The sequence below is a fragment of the Paramormyrops kingsleyae genome, chromosome 11, assembly GCF_048594095.1.
Source record: "Paramormyrops kingsleyae isolate MSU_618 chromosome 11, PKINGS_0.4, whole genome shotgun sequence".
NCBI lineage: Eukaryota > Metazoa > Chordata > Actinopteri > Osteoglossiformes > Mormyridae > Paramormyrops > Paramormyrops kingsleyae.
This window is the reverse complement of record NC_132807.1, coordinates 7,282,256-7,300,032: the sequence shown is the minus strand read 5'-3', so window position 1 is coordinate 7,300,032 and position 17,777 is coordinate 7,282,256. Positions and strand designations below refer to the sequence as shown.

The 17,777-nt window shown below is 42.7% G+C and overlaps 1 long non-coding RNA gene across 2 annotated transcripts in view; it reads right to left on the bottom strand.

The window, feature by feature from the left end:
- Positions 1–5,059: 5,059 nt before the first annotated feature.
- LOC111845016 (uncharacterized) overlaps positions 5,060–17,777 on the bottom strand; it is a 48,092-nt gene continuing 35,374 nt past the window's right edge. For both annotated transcript variants that reach the window (XR_002838534.2, XR_002838533.2), the window contains exons 2-3: positions 7,793–7,918; positions 5,060–6,198 (exon numbers count right to left, since the gene is read on the bottom strand). This is a non-coding gene — a long non-coding RNA (uncharacterized lncRNA). The remainder of the gene's footprint in view (positions 6,199–7,792; positions 7,919–17,777) is intronic.

The window sequence follows — 17,777 nt, the reverse complement described above, 5'->3', positions numbered from 1 at the left end:
CGGGGATGCCTCCATAAAGCCATGAAGTATATCACACACAAACACCCCCATACCATGGCATCATAAATGGAGACAAATGGCAACCGGAGTCGGGAAACCGAAACATCATGGAACTACGTTCCCCTTTTGGAAAACATACACTCCTGTTCCTGGAACCATGACCTCATGCTTTAACAAGACACATTTTATTGACAGTCAGTCAGCACAATGAAACAATTAAAAATCTGACAAAACCACCTTATCAGTACCAATAGCATCTTATCGGTAAAGTGCTGAGTGCTAAAATTAACCCATATAAAACAGAAAGGAAAGATTAACTCAACCTGAAAATCATCTTACGACTTACAACAAATGCTTTGGTAATCCAATAAACAGAGCCTGCACTCGCCCGTCATTGCAATTAGAATACAGATTTGCATATTAATTCATTAACATGGTGTAAGGGAAGAAAACTATACAGTTATAAAGATATGCACAGATCAACTTGTATTTGCATGGTGAAAATTAAAAAGAGCGCGTACAGTATATATATAAATCAGGCTATAGTGTGGAACAAAGACAACTGAACAAATGAACAGATGAATAATGAATTTGGAGCAAAACCAAATAATTAGTAGGTGGGTATCTGGGGAAATAGCAAGTATTGCAGGCCAAATGCCCTGTATAGATTATCAGATGTGAATCCAAGGACAAACCTGTAGCCGTCTGTTCTGTTTATGGTTGCATTATATTTACATTGCACATCAGCGACATGCCAGTGTGAGGCACGACCTCCCAAGCTGATGGCACTAACTGCCGGACACCACTGACCTACCCTTGAACAGCTACAGCTCCAGCTGTATAAAGAAGTGAAAAATGTATGTTCCATTTCACCTTCAAAAACATCGTGTCAATGAACATCCACAGCGAAGCCTTGAAAGACACTCTAGGGACAGTAGCAGGCATGCCTCTTACTTCATTTATAATTCAAGAAACTCTCATCTGTCACCCATTTACCTTTGACGTCCAGCAGAGGTGTTCTGTTTAAAAATCAAGAGATAAGGGGGAAGATTATTCATTATCTCTGTAATGGATTAACTAATCAATACATCACATTCATTTGTGAAGCACTTACTTTGCATACAAAACCTGGCTGATAAAACGACTGGCTTTCCTCTAGTGTCATGTTTTCAGGCTCTCTGGGCTGTAATTCAGGTACCTCTTCTGCCAAGTTCTAATTCTGAATTCACTGGAATCACTGAAAAGGCTGACCAACCCCTTATGCACAGCCCCATGGGCCTACAGTATCTGGAAAGCATCCGAAGAAGACCCTCTAGTCAGCTGGCAAACAAACCGTGGCCATTAGAACCATTCAATGGGGGAAGGAAAGATAGACCCATTACAAGTGAAATATATGAAATTAACTATTTTGGCACAATGTGTGAGACAGAGCCCAGAACACAAGCTATGGGAAAGCCAGAGTGTACGAATAGCTTTAGGCAATACCAGTCCAACAAGAAGACCAGAATTCGGTACAAAGACACCTTCTGGCAAATAATTAGTAAGGTGTGTGACACCCTGCAATAGACACAAAGGCTGAAGGCGTCCTTTCGATCTCCTGCAATCTGGCTGTGGCACACGACCTGCTCCCTGGTCCCCGTTTCTCAGGCAGGTTGCTTAGAGGAGAGCAGTCATACCACAGCAACGGACCTCTGAATACAAAGCCAGCAATAAGGAATTGAGTGGTGGGTCCTAAACTAGTTAGCTGCTATAGCCTCAGAGGGTCAATGGGAAAGTGCAGTAAAATGTTTTGTGAAGGATATGCCCCACGAATTAGCAACTTTCCCGGGTGATAATGTTGGTGTTTTGTTTTTTCCTGGGGCGCAAAGTAATTACTGCACCATGTTGATTTCAGGCAGCTTTTTCACCCAGATTTACATTTCAATGGGAGCTGCATCACAGTACATTACCATTCAGGTTGGAAGAAACGGCTATACATTGAAAAACAGTTACCTTATCAGCTCTCAATTCAGAGAAAGCTGCAAAGTGGCACCTTTACTGACACAAAAAAGGCTAAATGGGAGCAACTCAAAGTACTTTGATCTGGGTTTATTCCCATTGCACAACACAAGAACAACAGTAATACAGGCAGACTTTCCCAATGTGCGTTTCACCTTTTGTAACTTCCCCAACGTTTATTTTCTTTTTACAGCTCTCAAGTGTGTTTTACAAATTGTGCGTTTCCATGGTTCCAAGTCATTGGTGCTGGTTTTAAGATGCTGGCAACTTCTGACGGCATGAAGCCAGTGTTTAGATGGTAGTCTGGCTTTAAACCCCTCACCAAACAAACCATTTGTCCTGGCTAAAATCTTAAACAAAGCTCTATACCTTTTGGTTGACCTGTCGCTGACATCTAACACAGACTTCAGAGAGCCCCTATAAGAATGGATGGGGTGGGGGCTCCCCATCTCGTATTTCCACATTTAAAGCAGCAGTGGAAGATAGAGATGAAAGGATTCATTTGACGCAATGAAAAGAGACACAGCACACCCACAACTGGCCACAGAGCAGGCATATGGAGTAACAATAGACATGGAGGGATCTTGGCGACAAGAGAATATTTCTTTGTCCTTTTTACTTCCTACAAAAAGTTATTTGGTAATGTTATCATTGGTGACGTATATTTTCGATCAAGAATATTGTGACAGTGATTAATTACAAAAGAGCAAATTGATCATTGTTACCGTTAATCATTGCCTGCTTGCTTCTTTAGCAACATTTGATAAATTAGTTTGATGTAAAAAGCTGACTTGGTGTAAATGAAAGAAGGAAATCCAAAGTATGTTACGTGTTAAGATAACGCCGCAGATATGGGAGCAGCAACTCTCAGATTGAAACATAAGCAAGTGACCCCCAACGCTGAGTTGGGAACAGAGGTATCTTATGATTGAGAGATACAAAGGAGTTGGTTAAAAAATTAGTTGCATTCACTCTGTTCATGGAGGAGAGAAAATGGACCTTGAAAGGCTGCCTTTGCCATTGTAACAGATACGGCGTTCTGGTCCGATTAGCAGCTTGCAGGGTTGTTTGCTGAATGGCTGAAGACCACACAAACCCGCTCTGTGGACTTAGCCTAGTTTCAGCAGCCAAGAGCTGCCCATTGAAAATTGTCCACACTTCCTTGTGGCTTGGATCTTTCAGTGGCAGAAATCTGCATTTTTGTCTTTGGATTGAAAGTCAGATTAATCCCTTTATTGGCCTGAAACAGTTCCCCTGTGAACGCAGGTCATGTGATGCGGGATGTGTGAACGCAGGTCATGTGATGCGGGATGTGCCTCACTCTGCTCCATCCACCACCTCCAGCTCCTCAGTGGTCTACCTCTAACAGGGACAGCATTTATAGCTTTAGCTCATCTTCTGCTTGTGGTTTCTATTCCCATTCCGATATAAAATAGTCTACCAGTTGTGACAAATCAGTGCTATAGTGTCACGTCTCTGGCCCTGCAAAGGCTGTTCAGTCGCTCCTGCCTTCAATCAGAATAAAGCATACTGTCCTCGCACAGTGGTTGAAACAGAGCATCTAGGCTCATCTGTGCTGCATCCCATCAACCTGGGAGCTCTCTCACGCCCTTGTCAAAGGCTCAGGATGCAGTGCCATGTCAGATGTGTGCTCTAATTTATTGAGGCCTAGCTGGTAGAAGAGCTTAAGGGCATGTACTGGTAACCCACAGGTTCTTGGTTTGAGGCCCAAAAGGGGCTGTAATATCCTCAAACCACATAATTAAGCTTAAAATGACCATAATATATCCATTGCCATAAATTAGTACGAAATAAAACTGAAAACTTACTGAAAAGCAAACTTCAAAACTCAGGCCGTTCTTGTTGTTTTTGAGATGAGACTGCCGATGACCTAAAGACCATGCGGTATGTTACAATATTCACTCAAACCAAAACTCACCCAGTCCTCTTTTAATACAATGAAGAACTTTCGTTAAATTTCCAGAACTCAGTAAGTCCACAATCATTTTCTTGAAAATGTATCACATGGACTGAGTGAGTTATGGAAATATGCTCTCCAATTGCTGCACTAAATCTTTCACACTTTTTTTTAATCATCTGTTTCCTGTGTTTTTTGCAGATTTTGCACAAAGTTTATCAATCAAAATGTATATTCAGAGCTCTGATTGTATCGAGGTGCAAGGGATCGGAGTGGACGGTTGTCATTCACAAATTTTGTTCAAATTGGATTAAGAGCGATATTTTCTCTCACAAACAAGTGTTTCTGGTATAATATTTGGCATAATTTTGCAGAATTTACATGCAAAGCATGGAAATGGATGCTAAACTCTATCAATTAATATGAAAAAAAAACAAACACACTTGACATATCTAAAGGTTGATTTAACATCTACAATCTTCCTAATTAAGAAGGCTCATGACAATTGCCACCAAGTTGTTCATTTCTGCCGAAAGGGCATAAATTGAATTGGTTAGAAACAAGCTATGGAAAATGTTTTTGTATTTACAGATACAATTGTGTCAGTTACTGGGGAAAAGTCTAGTTCTTTTTAATTATCTGTAATTCTAAATTGAATGACTTATAGATCAATGTTAAATCTTGGGGGTAAAAATAATTGAGAAATGTGATCTTTCGGTGCTGAAACATGTAAAGGCACTTGTCAGACATCACGGCCCTCATGATCAATCTGTTACCATGATCAGAGAATCAAAGTCCTACACACCAGTGATAAAACACTGCATGACCTTCTGAGGCAGACCCACTCTCAACAGAATCCTTGCTGTTGGGTTTACAGGTTGACCTGCTCTTAGATTTCCACTGTATTTACAGTATAGGCAGCCTCATCTCTGGTAAATGTCATCAACTATCCCATTACCCCAGATCAGTAACTTCACCAGGCCACTAGGGTGACTAACCATACCATGCAAAATCCTAACTGTGGATCTCTGGGTTTCATACAGAACTAAGAACAAAGATTACGCTATAGACAGGGCCTTGCATGTAGGAAGCTGGCCACTGCTCCCTTATCTAATCTAAGGCTCCGACATAAAGCTCAACACATGAAAATCTTTGCTTTATTTTCTGAAGAAGATACAAATAAATGACAACACAAGAGGTGATATGCAAATTGAACTTTCACACACTTGCCATAAGCCAGTAATAACTCAATGCAATCGCTTATTACCCGCCACACCTTCAACTCAAAAAGTCATTTACAATTAAGCAATGGCTATTTTACTGATGTCCTACAGCTATTGCAATGCAAGGGTGGTGCTGATTGCTCAGCACACAGCACCTAAAACAGTGTAGATTAAAGAATTAGCAGTCATTGTGCTTGCTTGTTGACGTGGCGTGCAATCAGTGCTGGTCGGAGCCCAAGTAGCGCTCTAGGCAAGCTTCAAACCCCCCGCCCCCCAGCAATTTCACTTTGTTGCAAATGGCACCCAACATAAATCAGCACCCCCCTCAGAAGATGGCACCCTAAGCAGCCGCCTATGTCACTTGATGGGTGTACTGGCATCGAGTGGAATTCCTCACAAAATGTATAACATGCCACGTGTTTGCAAGGGATGGAAAAAGTATTATGCTGGAAATAGAAGAAGAGGCCATAGTTGGAGTGTTAGGCAAGTTCCAGGTGACAGATCACTTTTTCTAGCAACCCTGTGATTGGTTTTCTCACGAACAGACGGCAGCATGTTGTGGCCTGTGTTAAGCAGAATTAATGACAGGCAGGCACCGCCTTGCGGCTTTATAAGCGCGTCACAATGCTGACAGCGGTACGATCTGGCTTCCTTCTATGCTTAAATGGTTTTCTGACATATCCTTCAAAGTGACTTCTCAGAACGCCGCGCTCACTCAGTGTCTCTGAGCTGCAAACCATCATGTTTCCCTGCAGACTCACTGGCATGTCTGGTCGTAGCGGGTATCTTGTTTACAAGGTTACAGAGCGTATGTAGAATCAATTTCCAGCCTGGAAGCGAAGAGGAGACACTTCACTGCGTCCCAAGCAAAACGCGAGATTCACGCTCCATTGAGGAATATTTGTCAATGTGTCCCCATGGGAACGTGCGAAGACGTCTGTATTTACTGTGGCTTCCAGTCTGTCTGGAGTTCATCAGGCACGGGAACAAGATGGCTTGCGTGTCTTCATCTGCGTATCAGTGCGAGGGCCATCACAAAACTGCCATTTCCATTAATCCCTAGCCCCCCAACAGAAAGAAAACACAAATATATGTCATTGAATCCAAAAATTTAGGCAAGTCCCATAAAGACAAACGCACACAAGCTAAACAAGAGAATCAACATTATTGAGGGCCATATATTCATGAGGGCCTAGTTCATTGTTGGCTGAAGTGGTTGTTGATTGTATTTTCAGATGCAGATCCGCTGCAGCTCTGGGCAAGCAGAGACACTGTGCTACCTACAGTTCTCACTTCCATAGGGTGGCATGGTGGTTAAAGACACAAATATGTATCTTGAAGGATCAGCATCCAGACTTGCTTCTACAATATATTTCATCTGAATTATCCAGTCAAAATAACTGGCTATGGAAATGGGTGAAAGTACCGACTACATAACAAAATTATCCCAATAAAGAACATTCAGTAAAGATCCATTTCTATGGTGTTTCCACAGGGACCCTCACCAAAACCACTAACGGAATACCCCATATCAAACTCAGTATTTACTGTTTTGTCTTTGGCAGCGAGGCAAGTGGGAAGATAACTGACAGACCCAATGAAAACTAAAGAAAGAGATTTGTTATTGGTTCTCAGAGACACAGGGCTCTGCCGCTTAGCATGGGGGGGGGGGGCTGAACATCTCTCTGAGGGATGATCTCACTAGAGTCCATGGCATTGGGACACAGGCAGTGCTCTTTGTTTAATCTAGGAAATAGAAGGTTTCAGGTTCTTTATCAGCTATGGAAAATCCATACAAAAGAATAAAGAATTCCAGGCGGTGGCTGCGCTAATGAATGTCACCTATGTGCATGCAGGGTGTTGGGAAGCTGTAACCCAAGAAAGCTTACTTTCTTATTAATAAATAATAATAATGATAATGACATTTTATTGATCCCCAGAGGGAAATTCTCTCATCGCCTACCCTATCTTGCTCTCCATGACACACATGCAGGTGAGCGCACGCTTGGCAGTGAAGGGCAGCCATCTGCAGAGGCGCCCATGGAGCTCAGGCTTAAGGGCCTCGCTCAAGGGCCCACAGATGTGACTATTCCAGCAAGGCTGGACTCGAACCGGCAACCTTCTGACCACAGGCACCGAGGCTTAGCCCGCTGACTTACAATGCCCATACAAAGCTATGTCAAGGCCTCCCCGGTTCATGAGTTAAATCCGGCTGGCAAAAATAAAGGCCTATCCCAGGAAGCCCAAAGCATGAAGCAGGGGAACACCCATAACGGGATGTAGACACGTATCATAAAAGGTTCATGTCAATACAGCACAAGCTGATTCATAAACAGGAATAAGGCAAAGAACACATCCAGGTGTTGCTCTGCTTGCTTGTGGCTCTGGTCAGGTGATTCCTGCTCACTGATAAGGGGAACTTGGCAATGAGGAGTAGTGCACACGGCATGACGCGAGCGAGCGAGCACGGCTAGCTGAGGCCCGCCTTTCCGTCAGGTGTGGTACACAATTTATTCTGATTTGCACGTCCTTGCTTGATCTAATTTGAGTGTGACTCATTCCCCCAGAGGAATTTATGCTTCTTCCTTAATCAGCAGAAACAGTTTCAGGACTCTTTGCATATAACATGAACAGATTTCAACATGACAATTACCTAATAATGAAAGCCTTTTCCTTAGCGAAGATGTACATCTAGATGCGCTCTGGGTTTCTGCTGCTGCTGGAGTGTCCCTCACAGCGTCACTTTGACAGTCCAGCTTGGATCTCGCCATGGTTATGCCTGGCAAACACACACCACTGACTTAGGTTAGATGTATTCTGTAAAAGCAATCCTTGAATTGCACTTGACTTTTGCAATAAGTGGAGTCTGCATTTATCCTCTGAGAAACTTTCTTGGGCTCCTAGTATATGGGGGAGGGGCTGGACAACAGAGGACACAAGCAGGGTTGCCAATTTTCAATTCGAGACAAGTCTGCACACACATGCACACGCATTTACATGCAGGTAAAAGTTTCATCAGCTTGTAAATAGTCTGAAGGTTTTGCAAACTGCCCCAACACTTTTGATGTAGCTGATTTTAGGTTTATAATGGGATAATATATATTTGGCGTAAGATTTCTTGCGTGAGCGTGATAGTCTGAAAGCATGAGTGTCAACGCTGGCAACCCTGCAAAAGGCTCATAGCAAATGGGTGGATCTGTCAGGAAATACCACCTATGGCTCCCTAGAAACTTTACCAGAAGAAAATACTTGGTTTGTGTTTTAAAAGTTAATCCATATTCACTCGGTGTGAAATCATAGTGCCATGTTGACAGTGCAGACATTTTGACAAAGTACAAAATGAATGGAGCGGTGTTTCCTGGTGTCCCACTTTGATGCTCCCCGGCCAATTAACCCTGTTCCAAGCCGGCTTTTCCAAAGTGCATATGCACAGCGAGCCAAAAAAAAAAAAAAAAAACCTTTGCACAGGAAGCATCGATTTCCAGTCCCAGGGCCAATTACACACAGCCATTAGTGCAGCACGAGAACTGGCGTATCTGATAGGCCCTTCGAGTGACGCACGACCAGAAACCAGATGGGTTCTCTGGTGCGATTCCCTTATGGGCTGCCCTTTGACTTTTGACAAAAAAGGACATATTTAAAACATCCACCCAAATACAAATCACAGGGCAGTGCAGTAATTGTTTGAACAGCCGCATAGGAGAAATTCCCATACAGGGCCATCTGTAGGGGGAAGTTCAGCTTCCAAGGGAGGGCTTGGTGCAGCGTGAGCAAACAGCCCATAAAGACAAACTGCCACTTTCTTTTCACATGGAAATCAAAGTCACTTTGTCTGAGGTTAAAGGGTCTTTGGGGTGCTGGTGTTTTGCTGGAGTTGCAGTGGTGGCTGCCGTCCACCATAATTCTGTCCTGTGGACACAACAGGTCCCAGATAAAGAACTCAGCAGATGATGTCAGAGTGTCAGCACACATAAAATGAGGAGCACCCCCCACTCAAAAGCGGCCAGTGGGGGGGGTTTCCCACACAATGCACTGAAGCAAAATGAATGGGAAAATAAACAAAAAACATTTTTATCAGTCATTCAGTTATAATTTCTTTCCTTCTGTTCACAACTCTGAAACTCAAATCATTAAATACAAGTTAATTAACATCACCTTAATTACTGACGACCGCGTTTTTACTCCTGAACTTGTGACACAAATCGCCTCCTCGTAATGTTTGCTTTAGCCTTGATTTATAAGCTAACACAGTTCACACCTTCATTGGAGCTGCATTAACAAATGGAGACAGGATAGAGGCTAAGACCCCCTTGAAAGGTAGCATTACCAGCAAGACAGGGTCCTGGAACACTGAGGCCAAGTAAAATATAAATAAATAAACACAAAACAGCCAAATTCGCCAACTGGGCATATGGGAAGCCCCGCCTTACAAGCCATGACGCACACGCATGCACAGGTGTGTGGACTGAGTCACCAAGTGTCTGTCTAAACGTTCCCTCCCCACGCCCTGCAAGTTTGCTGCCTTCCCTTTCAATGACTTCCAGGGCTCTGTTTTTCCTCTCTGCCCTTTATTCCAGCAGAGACTTTGTTAGAAGCTTGCAGCTGTGGCTGAGGAGCAGTCACACCAGGTCCTTAATCTGCCGAGCACTGGTGACCACATCAAATACAGCCTGACGACTTCAAACTGTGCCTTCAGTCTGGCCCCTCTCCACCATCCCAGCCAGGGGCAAATCTACCAGACAGACATACACTGTGAATCACACACACACACGCACACAAGTCTGGGTTCGCTTTTACCACAAACATCTAATATTTTTAATGTCTCTGTCTTGAAATCAGAATGTGTCATTCTAGTGTCTTCTTGTAAATAAGAATGGTGAGTGTCTCGTCTTTGTGACACATTGGAGCCTGTCATTGTTTTGAAGCACACCCTGCGGCTTCCTGCATTAGCCTTAATTTATTCTCAAAATCAAAAACAAATAAGTTAAAATCAGAGATGGAAAGTTCAGTTTCAGAAAGTATAAATCCAGACCAAGGTTTTATTTCAACCAACCAGTTGCGTATAGAGAGTCACAGTCACAGAGTACTCAGCTGGTTGGTTGGGACAAAACCTTGGTCTGGATTTCTTTCTGGACCTGAACTTTCCACCTCTGGTTAAAATGTCTTTAAATAACACTGCAAGCGAATTACACTGCGATCAGCTAATTAGCTTAAGAAGTGACTGTCCCTCGCATATTCTTTGGGAGCTTACGCTGTGAAGCATGACACTCCCATCCGCGTGTCGGTAACATGAGGACTGGGGCTGTGCCTGTGATCGGAAGGTATTGAATCCCAGGGCTGGCAGACTGATGCTACCTGCAGGCCTCTGAGCACGGCCTTTAACCCCCAGCTCCAGGGTCACTGCACATTGGCTGACCCTGTGCTGTGATCCCCAAGCTTGCTCTCAGCTGCATGTGCGCCTGTGTGTATCTTGAAGAGCGAGATTAGGTAGGCGAAGAGAGAATTTGCCCACTGGGATGAACGAAGTATCTCTGTTCTACATGTCCTAAACACTGCGTCAAACAGCTGAATCTCAGGCACTATTCATGCTGGAACAAAAAGAAACAAACACATGTTTTTACAGTGGCGTGGCCAGTAACTGGCTGCCAGCAGGTACCGTAGCATTATATCCCCACTGCAGTGTCACAGGGGCCACCTGCCCCCGGATACACACTGCAACCACGCAAACAGCCGACTCGGTGAGAAGCAGGTAAGGGGGGTGTGTGAGGGTTACTACCAGGCCACTGAACCCTCCACCCAGCCCCCAAATCACAAGACAAGCTCTCCTCTCAGCTGAACTCCATAACAAACTGCCCCCCCGCCCCCCACAAAGGCTGTTATGCTTTACTTTGGCACAGAAGACATAAAGGGGTCCATTCAACCCGAGACCTTGCACACAAAAGCACAAAAATAGCTGCCTGTAGGAAATAAGCCCCAGACGATGAGTGTGTGTCTCTCTGGCCTTGTGTGTGTGCCTGCACAAGCCTTCTCTTATAGTGCAAATTTACAAGGGATAACTTGTAAAATTCAGCAACCTTCTTATTAGAACATTACTGAATGAATTAAATGAAAGCCAGAAATGATAGTTTTCGGGTTTTCAGTTTCCTAATAAGACCCTTTATTTAACAAGGCTTCAGTAATGTCCTGTATGCCGTAATTAATTCGGCGCTTTTGGTTCTCAGAGTAAGCCAGGGTTGATTACTTAACCATATCCTTTTACTTATACTTAGTGTTGTACTTAGTACCTGTGCAATTTAAATTTTTTACCCAAAAAAGCAGCAAGTACTTTGCTTTTTGGTAGAACAGCAGGACCCATCCTGGACATTGAACTTGTCAGTCTGCCTTCTGAGCTCATTTTACACAACTGGTATAAATTTTGTATAATGACAGAAATATATTACAAAGTAAATTAGGTAAATTCTTCTAGGAAATTGGAACAGATGCCTGTAATGAAACTTGATATAGAAAAATTCTCATTTTATGATAGAGATGTCTGAATTATGGGTCACATTTGAAAGATGATTACTTTAAGAGGTACAATGCATTTCAACTAGGAAAAAAAAAAAAAAGATTTTAAAAGGCTTGTAGTGCTTCAGGAGAATTTTAGCTTCAAAGAGTGAAAGTGAAGCCCTGATCCTCACGTTACCGATACGGGGAAGGGCGCTTCATGCTTCAGTGTAAGCTCCCAAAGAGTCTGCGAGGCATTCAGCTAACAGCCTGAAGAGACAGCCAAATATATGCCATACTCAGATTTTAGTTTATTTTGGCAATTTCATATAAACAGCTTATAATGCCACTCACTTGGATCACTTAGCCAAATAAGAAAGGAGAGAAAAAGTGTGTTAGACTTCTAGCACGCAAGCCGGAGCTTGCCTGTAGCCTGCTGAAATTTGTGAGCCACTGTGCCAAGCCGATGTCGGAGCTGCTGGGAAAGGCAGCAGGCTGTGGTGCTATTATCGGCTGCTTCTGAATGTTTACAGTACTCCCAAAAAAACACATTCATCACACAGAGACATACTAATGAATAAAATACTACCTTCTCATTTCACTGCTGCAGCTAACAGATACAATAACTCATCATTCGTACCGTAAAGGGCATTTGAAGAGAGCCTCGAAGGCGGGTGTGTGCGTACGTGCCTTTCCGGGACACTGGCCCATCGTTAAATCGATTTGACATCAATTAGCATGTGAATGAGTTAAAAACAGATCTGGTCATGAATGTGAACTGTCCATGTGGCCTTTGTTAGAAGTCATGAAGCTTTCGGTGCGCCCCCTTCCTCTGTCCTTCTAAAGCTGCAGAGATCAGGCTGCTCTGCCCCCCCCCCCCCCCCACACACACACACACACTATTATTATGCCTCTGCCCCTCATAACCCTTGTTCAATGACTAAATGTGCTTCATCTTAATTAGCTGGCCCGAGTCTCTCCATGTTTTCAGCGAAATTGTACTTCAATGTAGCATTTTTTTCACCTGTGGGATCCCGACTCGCTTAAACTTATATGTGCTTCCCAAAAAGTTTCCAAAAATCTATTTAAAAAAGTAATTGAATTAAAAAAAGCTGAAAATAAAACAAATCAATGCTGTGGAAACCTAGAGCCTAATACTTCTCAACTTAATTAAAGCACCTTACGATGCAGCTGAAAACAGTATGATGATTCAGCAGAAACGTCTAAGAAGAACTGAAGAACTGTGATCTGTTAAGGCCCAGTAAAACCACCTTTTCTTTTCAACAGCTGCCGAAATGCCACTCTATTGACATTTGATACAGCTCAACCTAAGCTACTCACAGGATGAGCTTAATGGTGTGCACTGTGCATCCTACTCTTTCAACCCCACAATGCAGAATTCTGTCAAAATTGTTACTTCAGAAATAAAGACTTACCAAGAAACAGATTACTACCTTCTACTGGGAAATGGAATAATGACATAGCAGAGTCTTATCTTATGTATAGGTAACCATTCTAGAACCTATATTTCTATGTAACTGAATGACATGACAGAAATAAGACAGGACACGGACTATGGCAGCCATTAAAACACTGAATGCATTTATCAGTTCAGCTGCATGTACAGCATGACACTTCATTTCAAAGATAAAAAGACCAAGGCTGGACTTGTGTGAGGCTGCTGATTGGGGAAACTGTTAATTCAGGCCGGAACTGATGAAATGGAACAGATGTCTCCGCACGTACATTAATTTAACATTTTTTCCTCACTGAATATGTATCAAATTCTTAACTCATTTCTTATGCAGTCATTGTTCACGATAATATTCACCCAGCCTGGGAACAGCCTCTTAGATCAATTGAATGTGGAAATTGATCTGTCCAAGGTGGCTCCACATCATCTAATTTAGCTGCTCATCTCCCCGCTCTCGTTGGATCTCGACGTCTCTCAGGTCTGCTGCTAAGGCATATCAATGCTTTAATTTGAACAATAACTATCACTCTAACCCTTAATTCTAAAGATTATCACTCTTCTTCCAGGAAGAGCGATTTACAGGAAACTCTGAGTCTCATCTGAGCTGCGAAGCAAGTTTTGACTGGTTCTATGATTAGGTTCCCAAGCTGACCTGTGCAGGCAATCAAAACAATGATAGGATTACAATAACTGCAATTGCTCTGGCGATGCCAGAGGTTTTTCAGCAATGATTCCTCTGTCTTCTAAAACTAGATTTTATACAACCCCACCCCAGTTCAGGGGATCCCTGCATTTCAGTATGTCTGGTTATTTTCTCATTGATGGAAACAACAAAAAGGTTTATTTGTTTGCATAAGGCAGGGGTCTCCAACTCCGGTCCTGGAGAGCTACTATCCAGTAGGTTTTCTGTCCCACTTGGCTTCTGATGAGCCACACCTGTTCCTGGTATTTACCTGAAGCCGGGTACGATAGAAAACCTACTGGACGGTAGCTCTCCAGGAACGGAGTTGGAGACCCCTGGCATAAGGAGTGTAAAAACCATATTTGTCAATGATGTGTACTATTCAGAGCACGATTAACTGTAGATTTAAGTGATCATATATTGAGCTTGCAAGACGGTACCTATCATGCTCACCCTTTCATCTCCTATGATGTTGCCAAGCCAACCCATGAGCCAACAGGGGTTTGTTAATAGAAGTGTGGTTTTTCAGGAATGCACTTCATGATCATTCAGTGCAATTACGCCCCCACTACCCCCTAGGCTTTCGTATTCCCTAACACTGCCCCAATTTCACGGGCACTAGGCTGTTAAAGATGGTGGCACCTCATTTGCCAGGAGGGTCTGAAATAATTAAAATGTGGGTTATGACTATAACAGACCCTCTTGATTTCTTTCACCTACAAACCACACTAGAACACATTTACCAAAAGGCATTTACCATAAAATATACACCGTTTTCATTTCAGATACTGTTGCATCACAGTTACTTGCAGTGTCAGATTTTCTAAAGACTTCATTTTAAAAAGTACCGTTTTTACACTGGCCAGTTAGGAAGCTGGCGGTTCAATAACAGGCAAAGCTTTAATGAAGGACACATTCTGTTCAATGCCTTAACATAAAGCCAGAAACCTCAGTGCTGACTGCTGCTTCTGTTTAAATCTCCCTCGATATTATGCTTGGCTCACTGTATGCATTATATAAAAAATAAAAAAATTATATGTTTAAAGCTTAAGGCTAGTTTAAGCAGCTAGTAAAAAGACTTAAACTGTTGCAGAGGAAAGCATTCATGTTTTTTTTAACCCTCCCTGATACCAGATTAATTGATTTCCCTATTGGTCTTGGTTAATTAGGAATCTTACAATAAAAACCTGCTGCAGCTTGTCTTACGGTGTGACCTGTTGAGGCAGGATTACACTATCCAGCTGCTCTTGGTTCCCCAAGTATCTATGCAATAAAAAGGACCCATCTACCCATCTGCAAAGCTTAAAGAACACCCTGCATTCTTGTTGCAGTTCTACGTAATGGGAACAGCATTTATTATCCTGAGAAACCGTAAGCATGTGAGTAGGGGTCAAAAACTTTGGGCGAGGACCCGCAGTATTTGGGTCCTAGCACCTGGTTTAATGTGTCATTGCTGGCCCTGATATCTGTCCTGGGGAAAAGGCAGGGGCGGATTTTTAATGGACAAGAAGATGCATGTAAATCACTGTTAACTTCCAGTACTGGCAATACTCATCCTAGACATTGAGTCTGCAACTTTTTGTTCTGAAGGCACTGCTGTTCGCACCTGTCCAAAGTCACAGGCATTCAGAAAGTCTGTGAATGTTAATCCCTGTGAACCCAACAGGAAAGGCAGCTGTCTCACAGTCAACTAACCCCGGCCGGACCGAGCTCAGCGACCACCAGTTCAATTTCTAAAATTTTATTTTAGAGTAATGCCTTTAATTTTCCTTTATTGGATTAAACCTCCTTGCATAAAGCTACTGTAGTATGCACTCAAAACCACAGGCAAAGTTCTTCACCAAAACCATGGTAATAGTAAAACAAACTTTTTCCCATTTCAAAATAATTAAGTTGATAACCTCTATTATTGTGAGTTTCTGCCTGAGTAAAAACCTACACACTGTACACTGTACACACTGGACTTCGCTGAAAACCGGACAAAAAGCACTTGGATAAAGGGGCTTCGGCTTATGTTGCCAAGGCCCATCTCCGTGAGGCACTTATTTGAGAGCAGACCAGTGTGCAGTTTGAGAAGGGGGCATTGGCTTCGGCAGGGTGGGGCCGCTCTGGCCCAGGGCTGGCGAGGTGGCGTGGGCGCATATGTCTACATGGGCAAATCACAGCTGTTCTGGGAGGGCTGTCTGGCCACATGTGCTGCACAGGCGGTCTAACACTGTCACACCAGCCCTATACCTAGTGCAGCTCAGGGGTGTGGTCTGCACAAGTGTAATCTGCACCTGTCCTTCTGTCTGCGGCCCCAAAGAAAGGGGAAGCATCCATGTCTACACACACGCTGCTTACGTCTGCACTAGACACATACAGAAATTCAACTCAAAATATCCATTGTAGGGTTGTAAATTGTGGGCCCCAAGGTATTTTGATTCGATTATGATTATTGAAGAAATGATTCAATGCATCATCAATTTTTAATTTGTATCACAATTCGATTGCTCACCCTCCTGCCCTGCTGCATCTCTGCTGCCTCCCTTGCTGCCGTGTCACCAGAAGCAGCACCATCACCTGCCTGCCCTCCGCATTAACACTTGAATCTTAAAATCTGAATTGTATAAATCTGGATTTTTTTTTCTTCATTTGATTTCCTCCGCCAGTCCCTGGAGGTTGGGCTCCCCCTTTGAGTCTGGTTCCTCCCAAAGTTTCTTCCTACTGAGGAGATTTTCCTTGCCACTGTCGCCTCTGGCTTGCTCACTGGGGGATTTGGGCAAGAATATTGTAAAGCGCTTTGAGACAATGTTATACTGTGAAAATGCATTATACAAATAAAATTGATCAGTTATTCTGATGACCTAAATTCAGTCCTTTTTAACCTAAGATATTACCATGACAACTTAATTACACACTATTTATGGAGTACAAAGAAAGTAAAATCACGGAATATTATTTTTTATTGTTATTATTAAACAGGGAAAGTGTAAATAGTCAAAAAGGCCAACTACAGTACTGAACTGTACAGAAAAAAAAACAAAAAGATTAAATGAAGCGCTACCTCATGGAGGTGAAGGGTGGGGCAACAGTGAAACTCACTGAGCTTGCTGGAGCAAATTTGCAGAATAACGTTGCATTGTTTTTGATTCTGTGGAAAACAAAAGATCAATCTGTGGGCCAGATTTAATAATTAATTATAAACGACATGGGCCAAGTGGTGAATGTGCAAAAGAAATCCCTCGCTGATGGTACAATGCAATCAGCGCCATTATTTTAGTAGGTATGCCTCTGGCTCTGGTGTCGCTACCTTGAGATACTGGTAAAGTTTAAATATCGGACAAGATCAACCCATCGGATCGATGCCAACATCTTGATTTTTTTTATACCGATGCAATATCATGCGTCTAACATTACTTTTCATTAGGCTTCATAGAACCTACCTCAGAGTCTTGATTATTGGTGCCGTATTTAGCAAAAACTACTTTATTGTGGTAAAAATGAGAGTTGTTCACCAAAAGCATCACAGCTCAAAGATTATGAAAGACAGCGTTCTGCGCCACAACACAGGCAAGTTTCCCCAAAGTGTCGTAGTGCAAATATCACCACTGTAGTGCTAAGATGATCAAGCAGTGTGTTCTTTATAAATATAAATGAACCTTCCCTGCCATCTTTTGTTTTGGAAAACTGCATGTTGGTGGTACTAATTTGTGCATCTACCTGCAGCATATTCATATAGAGAGTGCAACCTGGAAGGTTCTTTATTTTGCCCTAAAAAATTGATTCTAACGTTATATATAACAATGCAGTGAAATCACCGCCTTAATAATCGATTCATCACAATGCCTCAATGCATCTTTATGACCTTTATCCATTGTATAATTTATTTTGAAGAAAAGTCATTTCCAAAACCATACAGTATATAGAGTAATTGCATAAAGTGCATCAACCATTTTAGGCAGATCCCACTGAAGTTTTGGCTGTTTGTTAATGGAAACAGCTACAACTAATAGT